We start from the raw sequence: 18,663 nt of genomic DNA on the forward strand, positions 1-18,663 counted from the left end.
GTATCCAGTATTAGTAAATTTAGAAATAATAATATTAGACTGTTGAACAAAATTCACATTACAAGAGCAGTGCTTGTATCAGAACAGCCTTTTTCCAGGAAACTGCAGGAGGAGGAGGCTGCTGAGGGAGACTTCAAATTCTGAATGTTCTCAGCCCCACCCGTGATTTCTCCTTCCCTACGAATACTGGTTTATTTGTGGATTTGCATATTTACAGAGAATCTTTGCGGTTGTATTTGAATGTTTTCAGAATTAATGAACTGAGCTTCCTGTGAAGTTTTATCACCACTTTACAGAGAGGGAAACTGGAAAAGAGAATTGACTTACCTGAGGTCATATAAGATGTCTGGGGAGCTTTGGAAGACACACAGCTCTTCTTCCTTGGGAGATGCCAGCTTTTTACCTGTGATCATCTTAGCTCCCTCTGGCTGCAGCATCTTTGGGAAAATGCAGCAGGCTATAGACCCTATTGCTCTGGGCTTAATGACAGTCTCTTGAGGAAGTTTCTGCAATTCTTCCACTCCATCTCTCCATATGTTAAAAGTTTGTCCCTCCGTTCCCTTTCAGACCTGTAGAAATCACTCAATGAATTGCTAATGTGCAGTGGGAGGAAAAAGCCTCTAGAAGCCTTGCAAGTGCAAGATCACAGAGCGCTTAGAAAAGCAGAAGCACGGTCTCCCCTTCGGCAAGGGGCTTGGAAACCTGGCTGTCTGCCCGAGGCTTATTTGGTGTTGGGAATCCTTTCCCATCTAACTCAGCTGAGCAGGAAGAGCAGAGGACAGGAGCTTCCTGACCGGGGGCAGAGGAGCACCTTGCTGGTACTGTGCCCTGGAAGAGAGACATGAGCAGCCCAGCTGCTCCCTTCTGCCATGCAGGCAGGCGATGGTCTCTCAGTGTGAGCTAGCCTTGTGCACGCCTGCGGGGACCCGCATCTGCGCTCAGTTGACCAGTTTGAATGCTGGAGTGTTCCGCTCAGTCAGTGGGAGATGGTTTTGCCATAAAGTGTAATACTTTTGCTTAATCTTTGGAAAGAACCACTGTGAGTCCTGTGTGGACTGTGTAGGTTATAGACACATGAATCAGCTCTTACAGGGTTACACATTACTGCAGGTACCAGCTATTCCTCACTGTTTCCCGGTGTGCAGGCTCTTACCCCTCTATCTCTGCAGACCAGGCTACCCTGAATCACAGTACAGGTACTGTGGGGTCACACCATGCATTTAGCATTTGTTTTGGTGCCGGTAACCTGCTCGCGGAGCTGAGGAGCAGTCACGCTGCCCAGGTGTGAGATGGGGCTGTCTGCTGAGGAGTCCCTGTGGGTGGGTAGCACACGCTTCCCCCGGGCAGCAGGAGCTTTCTGCTGACGCCGCCTTCTGCAGAAGTTCATCACTGGAGCTGCTACTGTGGATTTTTCTTGAAGTAATTTAAAAACAGTTGGATAACTTTTAATCTACTTTCTGTAAAGCTCTAAGAACTCTACTTTCATCTCTCTCCTCATTGCAGAAGAATATAGATTGCATCCCTTAGTAAGAGAGAGTGATGGGGATATTTCTTCTCTTGCCAGCTTGGTGCTAGGCCATGGGATTTCAGAAGCCATCCAACTGCTGCTACCAGAGCCAGGATACACAGTGAAGAACCTGATTTCTCCTCTGTCCAGTCTGTACAGATGCTGCCATTCAGAGGGATGCAAATCAGAGTGCTTTGAGCCACTGGCTATATGGCCTATTGTTAGTTATCATCTTTAATTGTGATGCCTTAGGCTGCTCCAGCATTACCTTGTTGTGTTACAGTGGAGGGCACAAGGACAGTGAGAGGCAACTGGGGAGACAGACGGGGAAGGAATACTGCTTTTGCAGTAGGGCTCATATGAGCAGGTTTGCTAAGACAGCCTGAATGCTTGGTACCAGTGGTTGAGAAGAGCAGGTTGTCTGAAGCAGCACCACAGAGACTTAAGTGCTGCTTAAAATGGTGCTTAAAATGTGCACGAGAAGTAAGCACCAACAATGTTAGAATAAAAAAGTACATAGCAACGTTCCCAAAAATTGCAGCTGTACTGTCCTGCTGCGGCTTGTCTGCCACGCAGCCGGACAGAGCCTCTTAAGCCCTTTTCAGGTAAAAGCACTATTGGTGTCAGTCAGTGATGAGCTGTCAGGAGGGTGGAGGCACTGGGGCCCTGAGCAGGTCTTAGCACAGGCCTGACTTTGCACAGCCGAGGATGTCCCATGGTTTGTGGTGACAATATCCGTAGTTACTACTACCAGTGTGTGCCCAAGTGCGTTGTGGACACAGGTGCTCAGCGGTGTTGCATTTTGCCTTCCTGAGTGCTCCAGCACATTCACACACCTCTGAGGACACCATAACTCATGCTGTACCAAGCTTTAAGGACACTTTGACTCTGAAAAAGTTTGGCATCTTCCCAGCTGAGCAGGTTCATCTCTATAGCTGTGACTCTCTAGCATGAAGACAAGGACTCCCTTTACAGACAGAATACGTGCAGGGCTGGTTAGTGGCAGATAAATACATAATTTTGGGTTTTTAGCTTGTCCATCTCAATAGGTGTATATTATTAAGCCAGTGTCATTCCACCCACTGTTCAATATAGAGAACATGATGATCAACCATAAAGGTGAGGAGAAGCTGTCTGTGCTTGCAGTGGATAGCAACCTAGCAGCTAAACTCTTTATGTGCCTTTGTCAGATGTCCCTGTCCCCATGGAAGGATGTAGTGCAGTAAAGTGCTTTTGTTATCATGGCACTGACTGAGTGGAGCACATCTAAATAGAAGTCACTTGTCACTTAACATGACTGACAGTTGCTATGTCATAGCTCACTCAGATACCTGATATTGGGGTGCTTAGCAATTCCTCTGACCCAGTTGTTTTCCAGGCTCTCTGGAGGCTACTGGTCCACGTGTTACACAGTGCTTGGCGTGAGCTGTGACTCCGTTAAGGGTGCCCTCATCTGTTGTCACTCAACTTGTCTTCTGACAGCTTGTGTTTGAATCCAGTGACTTGGTGGAAATGGTCTCACATGCAACAGCCATTTCACCTCCTAAAGCAGGGATGTTTGTTGCAGTTTGGATGCCATTACAGTTCCATGACCTCAGGAGACGGCTCTGCATTCACACTGCCAGGCTGGGAGTAATTGGCATTAGGCAAAAATTGCTATTGTGTCAAGGATTTGGCCTGGCTCCCTACATGATGGGAAATAGGCACAGAGCCCAGGCAGCATAATGCAGTTGGTTTCTTGCTGATTTTACCTGCCAAATCTGGGGCTGAATAAGTAGTTATGGCTGATGTCATTCTTTTTTAGGTTCTTATTTGTTTTTACAGGCATCTGACTAGCTAGATTAGTGAGAGCTAAACTCATCCTACATAATTCTATGCAAATACCTGACTATTTTATCATTTCAGGTTCAGGGAGTAAAGTACATCCTGACCTGCTTGTCTTATAAAATGCCTGTGGTCTAATTGAAGAGCTCATAACTTTTTTAAATAACTAGTTGAGATTTTTCTGTTTCCACTGCAAAGCAGCTTTTCCCAGCTTTTTTCACCATTCAGCTAAAATGAATAACACAAGTGTATCCAGAACTTGCTTTTAATGTGGTCCTGGCACCGCCAAGTACTAGGTTCAGTCATGAAGGCAGGGCAAACTAATCCATATCCCATTTTGTAATAAAAGAAGGATTTCCCAGTGCTGGAAATAAAATAAATTTCCCACATATCGATATACTTCTGACCTCATGTGCATCCTGTGTGACATCTTGCCATTTCTTAGGATAAGAAGTACCGTGTGCTCCAGCCACTAAAGTCAAATTCAACAGCAGTTGTACCCTTCCTCAGCCTGCAGCCCTTGCAGCAAAACACAGCTTTCTTCCCATCGTCCTCAGAAGCAGAGCTCAGCTGTGCCCTCCTCCAGCACAGCTGAATTGTGCTTAAACTCTGACAAGCAAAAAGGCTGGTTATTTTGGCCTGGAAAGCTCTGTTTCAAGGCCAGGCTGCCTGTATGGGACCGTTTCCCTGCTGGCCCCCTGCCTTCCAACTAAAACAGCAGCACTGGGCCTGCATGCTCCTTTGGGTTGCAGTGGCACTGGGGTGGCAGGCAGAGCTGAACGAGATCAGATCGGTCCCTTTGGTGCTCGGGTTTGTAGCCCTCGAGCCCAGATCCTGAAAGGAGATCCTTGAAGAGAGACCTCTGAGCTCATGCAGATCAGTTTGCAGAACTGAGCCTCGAGAACCTCAGTAATTAATAACAACTTGGCAAGACTGTCCTGGATTTCAATAGGAGTTTTGCACTAGAGCAGGATGAGAATACAGCATTAAAATAAGGCAGACAGTTCACAGCAGGCTGAGCACAGAGGCCAAGACCAACAGGATAAAACTCTCCTTTTACAAAAACTGCCCTAAACCTTTTTGTCCACACACAGGGCCTTAATTCAAGGCTTGTTGAAGTCAATGGGGAAAAAAACCTCATTAATTTCAATGGGTTTGAATCAGTTTGAACCCTAGTTCTGGCCAGAGGACAAGTGTTCATAAGCTGGCCATGAATGAATTTAAGCTGGAAACTAGAGGATGGTCTCCAAATACAGAACAGGGAGGTTCTGGAGCCACCTTCAGCGAAAGGGGAGGTGGCCAAAATGTCTTAATAATGATTAAGGTGGAGCTCGATTGAGCTAAAAAGGAGACTATGTAATGTGGTGGGTGTGTGATAGCAGAGGAGAGGTCTCTGGTCCCTTCCCACCCAGCAGCCCCGCACTAGCCAGGCAGTGGGGCACTGGGCTGTCACATTCCTTCTTTTCCTGTAACTGCCGTGCAGAAAACCCTATTTTAGGCAACTCCTATTTTATGCTTCCAGCCTAGCTTCATTTCGAGGAGATGATATATGTCCAAATTATTGAGTATTGGGGATATTTTGTGACAAATGCTACTGACAGATTCCACACAAACACCAAACTGTCTGATATTTCATCTAACGTGGATTTCTTGTTATCGTACTGACAACATATGACTTCCAGTCATGCTACTCTTTTTTGTTACAGAGCACATCTTTAAAATATCTTTTCCTTCAGCCCCTTGCATTTTAGCTGAGCTCTCATTCCCTCCCCAACACGTACTATTACAAGTTCCTGAAAGCCACAGTGACTTGAGTTTCTGATGGTTGAACTTCAATGTTTGGTGTTTCTCAGATTTTGTGACTGCCTTGTAAACGGCTTTGATGTGGTTGGGCCGGCATCCTCACTGCTTTCCCAGATTGTCATCTTCTTCCTCGAAGTTTCTGCTTCTTTGCTGTGTTTTACTTTGCTTTTTAAAGTAGGGGTATGTCTGTGTCCTACCACAAAGCTGGGTGAGGATTCACTGTGGGGTTTTCGAGGGCCACAGCATGCACGATTGGCAAACCCTCGGCCTCCATCCCTGCAAAGAGCGATGCTCGGCTCTGGCGCCTGAAGTGGGCACAGTTTACAGCCAGTGCATTATTTGGGAGGGTCTAAAAGTATAGAAAATCCATCTCCTGAATGTCAGTGCGGTTAGTAGGGCACACCTAATTAAATAGTTTAATGAGGTGCATATCGTTGGATGTTATAGTGAGGCTGTAACTCCTCTGCTCAGAGTTCCCTGCCGTTGTGTAGTGCTGTCATTGGCTGGCTAGTGTACAAAGTATAGTATTGGGCCTTTAATTAACATTATATTAAATAAAATATATGTGATTCAAATAGCATGCAGTCCTCACTACTGAAATTAATGAGACTTTAAATGAATTAAACCTACTTTATTGGCTATTGAAGTTAGCCCACTTTAATGGAAGAATGATAAATTGCTTGCTGTAAACATGCGGTAGTACTAAACATAGCTTTGATCCAGTTTTGATTTCTCTTAGAATCCCTTACAAAACAGAATTACTTTGTACTGTCAGATATTTAGCTTATTTTCTTTTATCTGATATTGCAAAATATAACTAGTGAATTTCCAGTATCTCTCCTTACAAAAAATAACCCAAATTTAAGACAGTGATAGCTTTTCACAGATAGTAATATTTTTTGGGAAAAAAAGCAAAAACCAAACAAATCACAAGTCAAAAAGTAACACTTGTCTTCAGTGGATAGAAATTAGAAAATTATTTCAACGTTAAAAACAAATTATGTTCTTTCTTGCTTGTCTTTTCTGAATCTGTAGTGGAATGTTGCCAGCAGTTAATGAACTTTTTAAACAAGATTGTTAAAATAAAAGTTCTGACACAGTATTTAGCAAAATCAATAACCCTGCTAAAAATGCTGTTAATTTGCACAAATAAGATTTTGATGCTAATGACATGGTAAAAAAATAAACCTTATCTCACCTAATTTAATCATCCCTCATGTCAGATTGAGAGCCACATTGTGATTGAATATAGACCAGCATAAACCTGGAAGAATCAAACCCAGTGGAGTTACTCAGGGTTTGCACAGAAGTAAATCAGAGCAGGATCTGGCCCTCATTTTTTCTGCAAAAACAAATGAGAAAAGTGAGTGCTCTGAAGCACGTTCATGATACAGATTTGTTTTTCTTAACAACTGTGAAACGAACTGGCTTAGAGCTTGTGCCAAATTTGGCTGAACTGCTGCCAAGTCTAGTGCGCTGATTTGTATGGCAACATTGGCAAATGAAGCGAAGGTTTACGTTGACTGCTACGTTACACACTTATACAAGACCGGGGAAGTGGTTCCAATTACCTCCTGTTCTGCTCTGTGACCACAGCCAGTCTGAGGGAACAGTCATCTTTTAATGAGATTGTAATGAAACGCTTGGGCTGAGATTTAAAAGCCGTTTACGGGGCATACGGTGTGTTATGGCCTTTTATCAATGCTACTGTGAGCACAACATGTCAGAGACCATTTTGGTGGTGGGAATTAAGCTATTTGTTTTATGGGTAAGTATAGTCACAGCTATTTCCTGCACATTCCAGGGACGGAGAAGTCGCCTTGCCAATTTGCTCTTGACATATTTACAGGCGGAGAAGCCACCTTTGGACTAGTTTTTGCAAACATTGTGTTCCATTATGAAAACGTTCCCAAGGCTGAGGGTGAAAAGTCTGGCTCAGAATATCTCCAGCCCCAGACAGTGCGGGCCAGTGTCTGATCTCAGCCATGCTGGGGAACGTCTGAAGCAATTCCATTAACTTTTCGGCATGTGTTCTGGACAAGCAGTGGAGCAGCTGAGGTTAGAGCCTGACCTTCAGTCTTCAATAGGTCCAAAGTGGGCTAAATTGCTGGATTTTTATTTTCTCTATTTTCTAAGCAGGAAATAGCCCCACCAAGTCCTTTTATGGGCTCTGCTTTCTCAACAGTGAGAGTCTGGAAACTGTAAGGACATCCACTAGTATCCAAATTCCACAATTAATGATGCATTCCCAGAGTGGAGAGGGATTGCTGCGGTTGCCAACAAGGGCTGGCGATTCTGCATGTCAAAAGCAGTATTGCAGAGCAGGCAATCCCGAAGGCAGCTCCAGCACTGTTAGGGCCATGAATAATGAACAAAATGGATGCTCAGTTCTGGGATCAGCCAAGCTTTTAAGTCCATTCTTAAGTCCTGGGACTAAAGCTCATGCTAATGTGCTGTACTGAGCAGAGCTGGCCTGGTTGATTTAGGTAAAATCATGCTTAGCAAAAAAGCAAATGAATGAAAACTGGACAGAGAGTTATGTTTTAATAGGGCCCTGGAAGGTGATGGGAAAATTCCCACTGCCCTTTGATGAGCCCTAAATGAGGCTATCACTACTGCTTGGGCCTGTGTCTGGTAGAAGAGATGAGAAGGCAAGTAACCAGTCTGGGAAAATAGTTACACTGGTATCACAGTCCGGCCACTTCAGTGCTTCAATAGTGTTTTTTTCAGTTTGCTACCAAAAAGTGTTTGCATTTGAGCCAAGACAGTGTCTCTGCTAAATGCCACTCCAGAGTAAAATTTTTATGACCAAGTTCTAACCTCATAGGAAAAGGCGGTGCTAAACTCCTCACATGGGCCTAAATGCAGACCACATTCCTTTACTGAAGAAGGAGATGGCTGCTTTTTATTGCACGTAGTCATGAGCAGGCAGTGCATATGTTGCAAGGATGTGGGGTTTAGGTTGCATTTTGCAACAGGTAGATTTCCTGGCACTGGAGGTTGACAGCCTAGTTTGCAAAATTACCGAGGTGTATTCTGCTTGCTCTTACATGTCTGCTGCCGTTGTTGAAAAATGATAGGTATCACGACAGCAGCAGCTGGCCTGTTGTCTTTGTTTTCTGTATGCGTATCGTTGGGTGTAAGTGCCTGTTCTCTAGTAGAGCAAGCCTTAATTGTAAACCTTGTTAGTAGCAAATAAGATACAGTAAAATGGTGGCACTCTCTAATAATAGAAAATATGTCTAAAAGAGATCCTGGCTGGTCATCTAGTCTGTGTCTGCCCGGTGTGCTGGTCACAGTGCTGCCTGCAGAAGGCTGGGCCAGCGGGAAGGTCTGCTGCAGGACTCCTGTGGGTTTGCTGCTGACCAACCAGCAGCGGAATGCACCAGCCACAGGGTTATTTTGTGTGTTTGATGGGTAGGTGATGTCTGCAGTCTTCCATAGCAGGGAGTTAACCCTGTTTGTGATAAGCTTTGCTAAAGCACATCTACTACTGAAATCATTGGACGTTTGCTACTGGCTTTGTGACAAGCCAAAATGGGTCTGGAATTAGGTTGTCCTGGAAAAGGAAGGTTTTAAAACAGACCTCCACCAAAACTCATGGAAATCGTGGACTTTGTTGTGGTTTGGATGAAGCCTTCTCACAGGATAACACTGGCAAGTATGTCCTCAGTGTGCGAGGGCTAGGTGCCTTGCGTGGGTTTTGTTGTCTTCCGTCAGTTGTGGTCAGGGGTGGGATTCTGGAGTGTCTTTTATCCACGTTGGAAATGCACAAACAATACGGGTACTGCTTGGAGGCAGAGCAGCTGCTCGGTGGGGCCTCGCTCCAGGACAGAGCCCACCTGGCTCCCCAGGAGGAGGAACGGGCGGCAGCGCTGGTGAACGCAGCCCAACCTGCCCTGTCAAACGGCATCTTGCCTGCAGCCCTCTGCCACCCCTTTGAAGCCAAAAAGAAATGAAGGGGGTATCGCCAACCATGGGAATGGCTTGTAGTGTAGGTGGTCAGAACTGGCTTCCTTCTAAAGTGCCAGGCGGGAGTGTTGCATTCCCGCAGAGATATAGGACCTTGCAATGCACAGACAATGAAGCACAGACATGGGTATGAGGAATTTGAATCTGGAACAAATGGATTTTATTCTTCAAGGGCTAAATGTGTCAGCCCTCTAAAAGGAGGTTTTTAGTAATAGACATCTGGATCTCAATGGATCTGTGCTGTCACCTGATGGAGCAAAATATTTGAAGTGCAGTAAAATACATAATCATTGGATAAGAAACATGGGGGTGGATTCATGGCATTTTGTAATTTCAATAAATCGCAATCTGCGTATCATTATCACATAAGCATATTGCACAGGGATTCCTCAGAGATCTTGAACCTCTTGTTGCTACAGCTTTCAGATGACTTTCTCAAACACTGGAGTATCATCTTGCTGGTTTCCTGAAGTTGAAAAGTATTGATTGTATTTCTGTTCATGTGTGTTAAATATATAAAAAGCAGCAAGGCTGGAGATGTGACTCAGGTCATGAGTCAAAGAAACAGTGGGATTTTTAATTAATTCTGCTCGTTTTCTTTAAGGCTGACAATACATCTGAGAATTTGACATTTATTTATGAACACGTTCCAGATTTGCCCACTGCATATAAAAACATAGGACAAGCCTAGGGAAGGGTGGGGTGGCGTGCTGAGATACTGTATCTGGCTTGCCCTCCTGCCTGCAAGTGAAATTCTTTCCATCTGAGTCCTCATGAGGTGGTGCTGGGTGAAGCGGAGCCCTTGGCAGAAGATTGTCTTGTCCCTACTCCTGCGCCTGAGTCAACCAAGAAGGTTTGCTTTGTTTTCATCCACTTCTGCCTCCCCTCCGGCACCCCATCTGCCTCTGAGGGTGGTGCCTCCCATCTTCTCACCAATGTGGGGAACTTGTCGTCTTGCCTGCCTGCTTTTTCTTTCCACTTGTGCTGTTGGAACAGGCTCCTGGGATGAAACAGGGCTCCTTTCCTTCCCAGGTGGCCGTCTTCACTGCCTAGACTCACAGTGTGTCCTAACACAATTCCTTTGCTTCCCAAACGTATCCATGTGATGTTCTTGGGGAACAGAAGGGGAGGCGGTCCCTGCTCACAGCCCTCCTGGGGCTCCCACTGCCCAGGCTCGATGTGCTACATCGTGTAGGTACAACAGTTGCATCTCAGGGCAAAGCATCTAACTAAAGTGTTGCTGATGCATAAGCACAAAGCAGGAATGACTCTCTTCTCCCTGGGGCTGCGCTGAGTCTGCGAGCTAACAGGAGCAGCAAGCAGTAAATGCATCCATGTGGTTACTGAAGTGAGAGGCTTTGAGTCTGAATTCACACAGTGATCAGGTCTAGTGAGTAAGTAGGCAGTGTTTAAAGATGGCAATCACTTTGATGGCCTTATCTGTTCCTTGAAGCCAAGGAACCGCTCCCTGCCCTGTACACACACGTGATAAGCTCCATCAGATTCTGCGTATCTTCTCTGTAAAAATAAGAGTTGAGTTGACTCAGCTGGGATTGGAGCCTGTGACTCCAAGTGTGGGTGTGCTGCGTTTTTCCCACATGCATGCTGAGTGGCTAGTGTTGGCACAGAGTGGCAGGGCTGGCATCCGTGCGAGGGGCTGCCCAGCACACACAGGCTGGGCCTTGCTCATTCAAATGCCAGAAGAGGCGGCATCCCCGCCTCCCGGCTGCTCCTACCCTCCGCTGGCAGTGCAAAAACTGGTGCTAGGCCCACAGGGATCTCCATTCAGACCCAAAGGTGGTCAGTAACTCAGGAGGGTGTTTCTTCAGGATGGCTTCAGTTATCATACATGGCTTTCAGGTGCCCACTGCTGCTGTGGTAGGACTTTACCCTCGAGCTGTGGGGTCACCGTAACTGGCTTGGGGTAACTCTGCATTGAGCCATTGCTCGTGGGGTTCCTGTGGGTGGTACGTGGGGAAGAGATGCAGAGCTGGGATGCAGTCAGGCAGCCAGGAGCAATAAAGCAGAGCAAAATTATTTACAAAGCAACTGAATATTTCCCCTCCCTCCCCCTCACATTTTTAACAAGCTTCTTTTACCACTAAGAATTTCATCCTAGAGAAAATTGGCAAATGTCTGAGAGGCAGACGTACACCTCCACCACACTGGGGAATGAGCTAGGAGAGGGCTTGCTCTGAAAGGAAGGCCAGCAAGAATTTGCCTTGTCATCTGAATTTATTAAGTCTTTCTAACCTATTAGTTAATGCAGCAACAGCGCTTTTCAGTAGCTACAGCTTGGCAGGCATTTAGGTATTTCTAAGATATTTTATTTGCCAGTAAAAAATTCACCTAGGATAGCAGAATGCTTGTATGTGAATGGGGAGAGTGGGGATTATTGGCCAGGGAACGGCCCATGGAGTGATCCATCAGCCTGTGCAGGCTGCTTCAAATCAGTAAACATGTCATGCTAAACTTGCCGTGGCAGTGCCTGATCATATGTTAAACGATTTAATAACAATGTACTAGAAGTCCTAATAGCAGTAGATAGCTTTTCCTGACCCAAAGAATGTGCATTCCACCTTGAGGCAAAAAAACAAGAGCTAGAAAGGAAAGAGAGAGAGAAAAAAAAAGGGTTTGTGTTCATAAATGCTGATTTGAAGCCAAAGGATTTCATGTCAAAAGTCTCTTAGACCTCTACAGTAATTGCAAGCAACACATACAAGATCTAAGCTCAAATAGCTCCAAGTGTTGAAATTCAACCCATTTTGGGTCAAGAAGCCAGTGGGGAAATGCTGCCTTTGTCAAAAGACAGTTGAAGCTAGTTTAGAGCAGATACAAAAAATGACTCGAAGCTACAAAGTGAAGCTGTCAGAAGCGCGTTTCACTTACCAGGCTAAAATGCAATTAGGGTCTGATTCAGCTCTTATAAAAAATGCTGGAGGCGCTTCCATCGATTTCCGTGGGTGCTGAGTCACCAGCGGCTGCTGAGTCACCGGCCCCGAGTGCCAGTCAGGGCTGTCAGAGCCCTAGTTTGAAGGCAGCTCTGATTCAGCTGGGAATATGAGCTTATTTTTATGCACAATATAATACTGGTTTGTGTCGTTACCTTGCCTGCAGCAGCACTGTGCATAACAATCGCCTGACAACTGATAAAGTGGATGTTTCTTAAAAATACCTTCTGAAATGACAACAGCTTTTTGTCTCTAAAATATGTACGAATTTTACGATATTTCCTCCTTGGCTTCCTCTCCCACCTTCTGTCGCAAAAATGGAAAAAGAAAGTAAGGGAAAAAAAGCAGTTTCTTAAGAACTAGAAGTGAACTTACTGCCAGTTGCTTTCTAACAGTGTATAATGAGGACATTTTAGGAATCTGAAAATGGTCATCTTTTACATGTAATAAAAAGAAAATAATTGTGCATAGGAAAGACATTCTAACCAGTCCCTAGAGTATACAAGAAAATTGTCAGGGAAGTTCAGAGGGGAGGAAAAGATGATTCCAGCTGAGCTGTTCACTACGTGCAGACTCATTTGTTGCAGAACCTCTCGAGAGGGCGGGAGCTGCTGCGGAGACCTCAGTTTCAGCAGCGCAGGAGCACAGTAAACCAGGATGTGAAGCTCTTCTGTGTGCTGGTGTGATTTAAAATAATGGTGGGGTGTGCTAAGCACTGTTTTGGAGTAGCTGGGTGCCCTGGAAGGGCTGTTTGTGAGACCATCAACAGCAGTTGCTGCCTCTGGAGAGTGAGAAATGCTAATGCAGGTGGCACTGAAATAACCAGAGGCTGACATGCCCCTGTGTGGTATGTGCTGTGGCCATTCCCGGGTGGTCAAGGTGGTGTGAAACGCTAAGAAATCAGAATCGGTTTGGCTGGGGTAAGGTGATAGCACAGGGGGAACAACAGTGCAGAGCAATATCTCAAGTTTTGTTTGTTTTAATGAATTAAAGCTCCTGACTCTTCCATAAGTCAGGGTTTTGCCATGTTTCCTCCTTATCCCTGTTAAAGCTTTCAGGGTATCTTTCAGCCAGTTGGTGGCTGAGGTGCTGCGAGGAGGGTGAAGGTGGGTTCCCAGAGGTGGAGGGTGCTGGGAGACCTCTTACAGTCTCCTTCCCTCATCCCCTGAGCTGCGCTGCCTCCCCTGTGGCTGCTCTCTGAGGATCTGTAAGAGCTAGTGAGGCTTTGACAGTCCTTATCTCCCGCTCCTGTGCAAACATCACAGGGTACAAGCTCGTGGTTTGTCCCCACCAAGCTCGGAGGGTGGCTAAAGCAGGCGGCCTCTGCCCCAGGCAGACAGAGCATATTTCTTTTCTTCTCTACCTCCCAGTAAATGCACAAAGTTCACAGCACTTTTAAGGCCTTTCCTTTACCTGTTGAGCTTCACCAGAGAGGAGCTGGAGATCTCTCAGTGGGGCGGGTTAGGGACAGGCTCACAGTAATTTCCAGTCTCTGGTCGGAAGCTCCTAACCACAGAGCTGCTCCGGAGGACCAGCCCCTGCATGGTTGGTCGTAGAGGAAGTGCCAAGCAAAACAAATAGTACTTGAGGTTAGAAAGCTCAAAGTGTGTTAGTATCACAAAACCCAATCTTTGCATCTGCTTCTGCCATTCCAAAATCATGACAGAGGGCAGCAAGTCTCAGGAGGTCATGGAGATAAGTAGGACCGAGCTGATGCAATGCCACGTCTGGTGGAGGAGCTGTTACCCAAGGGCCAGCACCAAGGGGACACACTTTCCTTTCCCTTACGTTTGTGCTGCTCCAGACAAAGTTGCTCAACAACCTACTTACAATTAAAGAATTTTAATAGAAAACCAATGGTCCAGGACCCGGAGTAGCCTGTGTCACCCCAATACTGGATGTTGATAGTGGATGGGTGGTAGTGCGCTGTGAGTCACGCAGCCTTGGCGCCCCTGCTGCAACGTGAGAGGAGTCTCTGCTCAGAGACCTCGCTGCTTATGGTAAGAGACGTGCAAGGTAGGTATGCAGACAGGAGGAAGTGGAAGGCAACACTGGCAATTGCAAGATCAAGCAATTACTTGGGCTGACAATAAGCTCAGTTTGAATTGCAAAAATGTGTCTGATCTTCACTTATAAGGGCCTGAACTACACATGGCAGGACTGGCCAGCAAGGGACTGGCTCTTGGATGGCAGCCGGCAGGCTGGGGCCGAGCTGCAAGTTCTGTCTCATTTGAAGAGATGAAAGGGGGCAGAAAAACATGTTTACAGTCTCTGCTCTGGTACTTATGGGTACTTGACTGTATTTTTAGATGCTGTGATACTTGTAGGTATAAATGGCAGGTTTTATACAAAATGCATGAAGTTTGGAGCCTTTTCCAAATGAGGACATCAGCCCAGGTGCAAACTATCAGTGCCATCCGCAGCTGGGAACGTGGAGCAGTTGGTAGTAGCAGTTTTTGATCTATAACTCCTCAATTTGTCCATTTCCACCTGTAGCACGTCTGCAGCTCATCCCTGGCATGCCCCGGGGTTCTGGTATTCACAAGTACCTACACTGATCTCACCTGGAAATCGCACCTTAACATCTGATGTGTTTTATCTCCATTCAGCTGATGCCTATCTTGTAATAAAATTTCCCATGGCTTATCAGCGCTTGACAATTAGATGCTTAACATCCCACTTAATGCAAAACAGATTATATCCTGGGAATTAACAAAACAATAAAATGCCTTAAGGGATAATGGAAGATTTTATATAGACATGTATATGTTTTTATATATATATGTTTATACGTATACACACGCGCATACATAGTTGTGAAATCTGGAGATGCTGATCGCTGCTTGATTGGGTTTCATGGCTCATTCCTGTGCCTGTTCATAGAACAATATTTGTGCGACCATTTTTTGGTAGAAATTGTGTCGCCTGCTGCAAGTGCCCCGCGTTGACCTTCTCAAAGTGTGACGAGAGGCCGGGGGCTGTCAGGGGGTCCCCAGCCCGGGGGTCCCAATCCCGGGGGTCCCTAGCCAGGGGCTCAGTTCTCCCCGCAGGGCCCAGCCGGCAACTTTGCTCCCTCTTGTGGCAAACCGGAGCCCCACTTTGGTCTGTCCCGGAGCACGGGTGGCTGATCCCACCCACAAGTGTCCGTGGAAGTGGTCACTGAGGGAGGACGTGGGAGAGCAGCGGCATCGCCAGCCCCCCTTGCTTTTGGGAATCGCTCCCCAGGCCAGGGTGTGAGTCCGGTCCTGCGAGCTGATCCCGGGCCAGCCACAGTTAGGGCCTCTGCCCACCAAGTTTAAATACAGCTGGTCATCCGGAACTTTATCGCAGTGCGTGATTGTTTTAACCCCAGTTCTTGCATGTTGCTGAGGCTGGAGCTGTCAGGAACAGTGTTGCTGGACTGGAGAAAGCTGGGGGGTCGTCTCCTTGCCGCTGCTGGGATCCCCACAGAGCAGAGCGCTTTGCCTGTGTTTCCCAGTCCTGCCGTCAGCACCCTCATCACTCGGACTTCCATGGGAGGTACGCAGTCCAGCTTTGTGGGCTTGCAGGACCTGACCTCTGGGACTTATAAAATTAGAGGAGGGAATAAAAGGACTGAAGGGTCACAGCAGTTAGTGAAGATTTTAAAAAAAAATTTACTCAGAAATACGTCTTTTAAAATATTGAGAGAGAAGAGGTTGTTCACTTCATTGGTACAGTGCCTACACGTGGAGAGCTGAGCTGCCCTGCGGCCGCCAGCCAGAGCGAGAGCTGGGGACCTGCTCAGTGCCTTCATCTGCTTGTGCATGCCGTGGACACTCTCACGGAGAATGGGGCCAAATCCTGGGCTTGGTGATTCAAGTGTGATGCCCACGACTCCATGTCTCTGGGTGACCCGCGTGGGCCCGTCCCAGCCAGCTCACACCCTGCGTGGTGCTGTGCCCACCCCAGCACACACACGGGACAGAGCGGAGGCTTATGCTTCCCATGAGGAATGCTTGGGATGCCCTGACTCTGTGCTGTTTGGTAAATGCTGATCTTCTGGCTGCCGGCCCTCAAAGAAGAAGAAATTTCTGTTGCAGTCTGGTCATCCATCCAATAACTGACCAAATGCAATAGCTCAGATCTTAACACACAGAGTGTTTATTCATTTAGCTGGTGATTTCTGTTACAGTGGTGCTCTGCGGAGCCCAGCAGAGAGAGCAGTGCCGCGATACAGTGCACCGCACACACGTGGAGAAAAAGCTATTCGTGTCCCAAAGAGTGTAAGTGCCAGGCATAGTACTGTTACCTCTCTTCTAAAATATGAGAATATCTCTGTCTGATAGTGTCTTACAAAAGGTCAATGCCATTAACACGTTTTATGGAGGGGAAACTGAGGAATTGAGTTTTTATCCACCATCATCCAGCAGGCCAGGGGTGAAAAACAGGTCCTGTGCCACATCCCAGATTATTAACTTGTCCTGTCCTCTACCACAGATGAACCTCTGTCAAGTCATTGAGCCTTCACCAATGTTCCCAAGGCCACTGCAGGGTGCGGGCTGGGTGGTGTGCTGGGAGGAGGTGTGGAGCCCAGACCCACGCCTGGCCTTACCTCTGTGAGCCGCAAGCACTGCTGGCACACAGGCAGCCTGCCACGTGCTCCGTGCTGCTGGAGAAAGCTCAACTCCTGGTGTGCTCTAGCTTTGTGCTGCGTTTCATTTGCAGTTTTTAAAGCAGTAAGTGACTCTTAAAGCCAAACAAATGCCTGGCATTTGGCTCTGCCTCTGTTTTCCTGTGGCCAGGCTGACCTTTATGAACACTAGAGTCACAACTATGACAGGCAGCTCACTTGGGCTCTCCCTTCTGGGAGCTGGGGAGGTTTTGTAATTGCTAGAAGGGCCAAAAACTCTTTCTTCAGACCTTGATTTTCCCTTAGCAACCAACTTTCCTCCTTGATTTCTCTTCTCTTCACCTTTCCCTTCCATGTAACACCCAGCTGATACTTGAAACAAACCTTTTATCGATGCAGATGCAATCAGCAAAAATGCCGAGCAGTTGCAGAGTTCAGCCCAACTCTATGAAATCACCCATAAACGTGCATAACTTCACTAAAGCTGTTCTTGTGCTCAGTCTTAAGCATGTGCTTAATGCTTTTGCAAATCCTTGGCCCTCTCGTGGTCACTATTGGGTCATGCTGATTACCCAAGTAATGGCAGGATGAGGAAGAGGCTCTTGCTGGGATCTCTGTGAAAGCATTTTTTCTGAGCATATGGTCAGTGGTCTGCTCTGATGGCAGATGAGTGCAATTTGTGGTTGTCCAATGAAAGAATAGAGCATGAAATCCCCTATTAAGGTCCTCTTAGATATGTCTGCAAAATGCTGACTAGCGAGGAAAGAGCCTGTGTCACGGCTGCTGCGTGTTGTGCTAACCTCATCACTCACAGTCGCTCGTCTGTCTTTCTCTGGCTGATTTCTCTAACTTGTTCTGGGCCTTACCAAGTTTCCACCTTGCTCAAATGTTAAAAAAAAAACAAACAGAACAACCCCCTCCCCCCAAAAAAATCCCCAAAGATAGAGTCATAAAGTCATGAGATAGGTTTTTAAATAGAAGTCTTTAATTGGGATTTGCTGTCTCTGCTTTGGGGTGTGCTCACGATACTTACACTTTGCCTTGAAACCATGAGCACTAGACAGCATGTTCCTTTGCATCAGATACAGGATGCTTACCTAATGGCTTGACTTGAGGAATGAAAATAGAATTATGTACTCTATTATTGCTATGTGGTAAAGTCCTACAGAAACTGTGGTTAAGGTCTGATTTGCTAAATGGCTGAGAAACACATAGATACTGTAAGATATGTTTTAAAACTGTGAATTGCCACATACTGCTCACTTCAGTTGCATGTTCTTTGTGGCATGGCTGTTCCTTGCTGTGTCCTGTATAGCCCCTGGCACTCTGTGGTATGGTTCTCAGCACGTGCTGAAGGCAAATAATGATAATTAGTCCTAATAGCTGCTCTGTTTCACACCTCTTCTAGCTAGCCAAGACAGATCACAGGGGATATCACCAAACCAAATAATGCCAAATGGCTTAGCACAATTTCAGTACATAGCACGAGGGTTTGCCTGTATGATCCCTGACAGACACGCTGAGGTTCTGTACCTTTGCCTGCCCAGTATTATACATTTCCATTCCCAGCTTACGACCTGCACTGGTTCTGAGTCTTGCTTGTGCAGAGGGCTCTGACATACAGGCAAGTTACTGCAGTGTAACAAGCTCCTGCATGTCAAGTTCTTCACCACAATTGCCTTGTTCATGCTCTTGCCTCAGTAAAGGCGATGCAGCTATCCCCTTTTTTGTGAAGGGGAAAACTACCTTGGCTTACTTTGTATTTGCCAAGGGGGGAGAGTGAGCGCAAAGGTAGTTATTACAGAATAGCTGCTACCTGTTAACTTGAGTTATTATTCTTGTTCCTAAAGTTACTTTATATGTTGGGGTCACGCTCATCATTTAAGATACGAACTTGGTACCAAGCAGGCAAACACTTTCATGGATCTCCTCGTTACCTTCAAACCATAAGGAACTGTCTCCATTGGATGAGTGTAATAGATGTGCCTGGGGCTGTTCAAGCTAGGGCAAGATAT

The 18,663-nt window shown here is 46.4% G+C and overlaps 1 long non-coding RNA gene across 1 annotated transcript in view; it reads left to right on the forward strand.

Annotated features, from left to right (window-relative positions):
* The window catches only part of LOC142065353 (uncharacterized), a 106,139-nt gene that overhangs the window by 27,018 nt on the left and 60,458 nt on the right, over nucleotides 1-18,663 (forward strand). The window lies entirely within an intron of this gene.

This window comes from Phalacrocorax aristotelis, chromosome 16, assembly GCF_949628215.1.
Source record: "Phalacrocorax aristotelis chromosome 16, bGulAri2.1, whole genome shotgun sequence".
In the NCBI taxonomy this organism is placed as follows: Eukaryota; Metazoa; Chordata; class Aves; order Suliformes; family Phalacrocoracidae; genus Phalacrocorax; species Phalacrocorax aristotelis.